This window comes from Salvelinus alpinus, chromosome 10 (genome assembly GCF_045679555.1).
Source record: "Salvelinus alpinus chromosome 10, SLU_Salpinus.1, whole genome shotgun sequence".
Lineage (NCBI taxonomy): Eukaryota > Metazoa > Chordata > Actinopteri > Salmoniformes > Salmonidae > Salvelinus > Salvelinus alpinus.
The window spans coordinates 73,039,001-73,042,732 of NC_092095.1; the positions used below are offsets into that span (position 1 = coordinate 73,039,001).

Here is a 3,732-nt window from a genome sequence, read left to right on the forward strand (position 1 = left end):
ACCATAAACAATTAATGAACATGCACCTGTGGAACGGTCGTTAAGGGCAGGGTAGCTGAGTGGTTAGAGCGTTGGACTAGTAACCGAAAGGTTGCAAGTTCAAATCCCCGAGCTGACAAGGTACAAATCTGTCGTTCTGCCCCTGAACAGGCAGTTAACCCACTGTTCCTAGGCCGTCATTGAAAATAAGAATTTGTTCTTAACTGACTTGCCTAGTAAATAAAGGTAAAATAAAATAAAAAACAGCTTACAGACGGTAGGCAATTAAGGTCACAGTTATGAAAACTTAAGACACAAAAGAGGCCTTTCTACTGACTCTGAAAAACACCAAAAGAAAGATGCCCAGGGTCCCTGCTCATCTGCGTATATGTGCCTTAGGCATGCTGCATGGAGGCATGAGGACTGCAGATGTGGCCAGGGCAATAAATTGCAATGTCCGTACTGTGAGACGCCTAAGACAGCGCTACAGGGAGACAGGACGGACAGCTGATCGTCCTCGCAGTGGCAGACCACGTGTAACTATACCTGCACAGGATCGGTACATCCGAACATCACACCTGCGGGACAGGTACAGGATGGCAAAAACAACTGCCCGAGTTACACCAGGAACACACAATCCCTCCATCAGTGCTCAGACTGTCCGCAATAGTCTGAGAGAGGCTGGAATGAGGGATTGTAGGCCTGTTGTAAGGCAGGTCCTCACCAGACATCACCGGCAACAAAGTCGCCTATGGGCACAAACCCACCATCGCTGGACCAGACAGGACTGGAAAAAAGTGCTCTTCACTGACGAGTCGCGGTTTTGTGGTGATGGTCGGATTCGCTTTTATCGTCGAAGGAATGAGTGTTACACCGAGGCAATGAGCGTTACACATACTCTGGAGCGGGATCAATTTGGAGGTGGAGGGTCCGTCATGGTCTGGGGCGGTGTGTTACAGCATCATCGGACTGAGCTTGTTGTCATTGCAGGCAATCTCAATGCTGTGCGTTACAGGAAAGACATCCTCCTCCCTCATGTGGTACCCTTCCTGCAGGCTCATCCTGACATGACCCTCCAGCATGACAATGCTACCAGCCATACTGCTCGTTCTGTGCATGATTTCCTGCAAGACGGGAATGTCAGTGTTCTGCCATGGCCAGCGAAGGGCCCGTATCTCAATCCCATTGAGCACATCTGTGACCTGTTGGATCAGACGGTGAGGACTAGGGCCATTCCCCCCATAAATGTCCGGGAACTTGCAGGTGCCTTGGTGGAAGAGTGGGGTAACATCTCACAGCAAGAACTGGCAAATCTGGTGCAGTCCATGAGGAGGAGATGCACTGTAGTACTTAATGCAGCTGGTGTCCACACCAGATACTGACTATTACTTTTGACTGACTGTTACATTATTCAATTTCTGTTAGTCACATGTCTGTGGAACTAGTTCAGTTTATGTCTCAGTTGTTGAATCTTGTTATGTTCATACAAATATTTACACATGTTACGTTTGCTGAAAATAAAGTCGTTGACAGTGAGAGGACACATCTTTTTCTGCTGAGTTTAGATCTAACAGTGGGGAACCATGGCTACCTGCCGCCCCAAACTTGCTGATATATCTTTGCTGTAATGTTCAGCCAGATGGCTTGCCGTCTCGTAGAGCGCATCATCATCTGCGTTGGCCAGGGTAGTGGGATGGATGGAGTCAAACAGACTCGATGTTGCCCGCAGGCTTTTAAATCTGTTTGACAGCTGGTGAATAACGATGTCAAGGTTTGCATTAAAGATGTTGACTCTAAAACTACTCTCCCCATCAGTCGCTCGTCCTCGCATAGCTCATCAAAATGACGCCTCGCCTTCCTTGCCTTCCTTCTCCGAGTGTCTTCAAATGCGTTCTGAGCTCCCCATTTGTCAGCAAGGGTCTTTGCAGTGACTTTTGCCTTCTCAAAATCCTGTCGGAATCCGGACAGGACCTCTATAATGTCCTTGAGTAGGCTAACTGCCCTGTGCAGGTCTGCGTCTTCGGGCCTGTAAGCATTTTGGAGACGACGTTCACGTTTTCTAAAACCTTAGTCTGCAGAACGACTAACATTTAAGTGCTGCTGCATCATCCATCTCGTCCTTCTTGTCACTTAAAAGCCCAATGTTGGTGAGGGCCTTCATTACGTCCACATATCTGTATGTCAGGGCGGCAAGGGACTCCTATCTAGATGACCAGCGGGTGGGACACAGTCGTTTTAGAGTTACATTTTCTGATGCAAAATCAAATATAACCCCTCAACATTGACCATCTCTTCATGTTATACCTGAAGAAGGTTTATAACAGTTCAACAGTATCATACTGTTTAAACTGTTTAATCTCTGGCACATTTTTGATAGAGTCATTGAGAGCCAGGTTAAGATTATGCGCTGCGCAATGCACATAAACAGCAAGTGGCTCCTTTTTAGGATATTCTGGCCTGCACATCCGAATACACCCCACTCATGTTAGCAGCTCCATCATACCCCTGCCCACAACATTTTTAAATATCCAGCCCCTTATCCTCTATGTTGCCGAAGGTTTTTATGTTGAAGTATCCAGAAATCCCAAAAACAACTCTGATGGTCAGATCTGTGGCGACATTATTTGCATCCCTTATCACTCTCACATAGCGATAAATTTGGCTTAACTAGTCTACTTTGGATACATCTGGTGTGGTGTCCATAATAATAGAAGAAAATGGGGCTTCCTGCATCTCTCCCGGAATGTCACACTTCACTCGCTCGGCTAAGATATAAATCAGCTCATTTTGGATTTGAGGACTGAGATAGTTAACGGATCCTGCAGGGCGTTCTAAAATTTCTTTCAGAACTGGGTCGTAAAATGACAGCAGTTCAATTATACTGAGAAAATTCCCACTGTTGACCTTCCCCAGCTTTTCACAGTGCCCCAGCTGAACGGCAAATTACATGATGCAAGTGTGAGAGTTAACATCGAACACCTTTGGGATGAATTGGAACAAATGGTCTGTTCTATATCTTCAATCAAATTAAACATGTACTACTGTGACATTAAAATGTTTATGGTATTTTTCATTAGTTGTTTTATATGAAATGTCATTTCCACCACAATCTATTACCACAACGCTAAGTCATTACCATCATGGTACATATTTCTGTGGCAAAGGTGTATTAAATTACAATTGATATTGATGATTTTTCCCATATGTGAACCTCATATGCTTGTTCTTAAGAGAATTTCTAAAGTAATGTAAAATATTAAGATTTTGATGTGGTAAATACATGTTTCTGAGTATCATCAAGGCATATATGGACATTTATGAAGGAAAAAGTAAACATCGGTGATACTATCAAGAGCAGTGTGCGGTTTCCTTTTTCCTTCATCTTGTTCAATTGTTGCCATGCACCTGCAAATAAGATTGCTCAGATGTGCAAGTGCCTTTTTGAAAATGTATTGACATTTAGACATGACAATGATGAATACATATAACTAAGAAAACTACCAAATAGTTTTAAAAAAACAAAAAAAATACAATTCATGCGAAATGTTATATAAAACACATTAGGCGCAATTTCTGTAATTTCATTTTCAAATAAAATAGTTAATTTTATGACGTAGTGGTAATGACATTTCCCCTCAGGCATTCAACGAAACCGATAAAAATCTTTAATTCTTAAATAGTTTGGTCTCAGCCACTATTAGATCTTGTTTCCAGAGAGTGAAGAAGATATTCAGAGAAATCAGTTTCAAGACA

The 3,732-nt window shown here is 43.3% G+C and overlaps 2 protein-coding genes across 3 annotated transcripts in view; one reads left to right on the plus strand and one right to left on the minus strand.

The window, feature by feature from the left end:
* Window positions 1-3,732, minus strand: part of LOC139533031 (zinc finger protein ZFP2-like) — a 530,089-nt gene that overhangs the window by 231,135 nt on the left and 295,222 nt on the right. The gene's annotated exons all lie outside the window — the stretch shown is intronic.
* LOC139533041 (zinc finger protein 271-like) overlaps window positions 1-3,732 on the plus strand; it is a 222,385-nt gene that overhangs the window by 15,964 nt on the left and 202,689 nt on the right. The gene's annotated exons all lie outside the window — the stretch shown is intronic.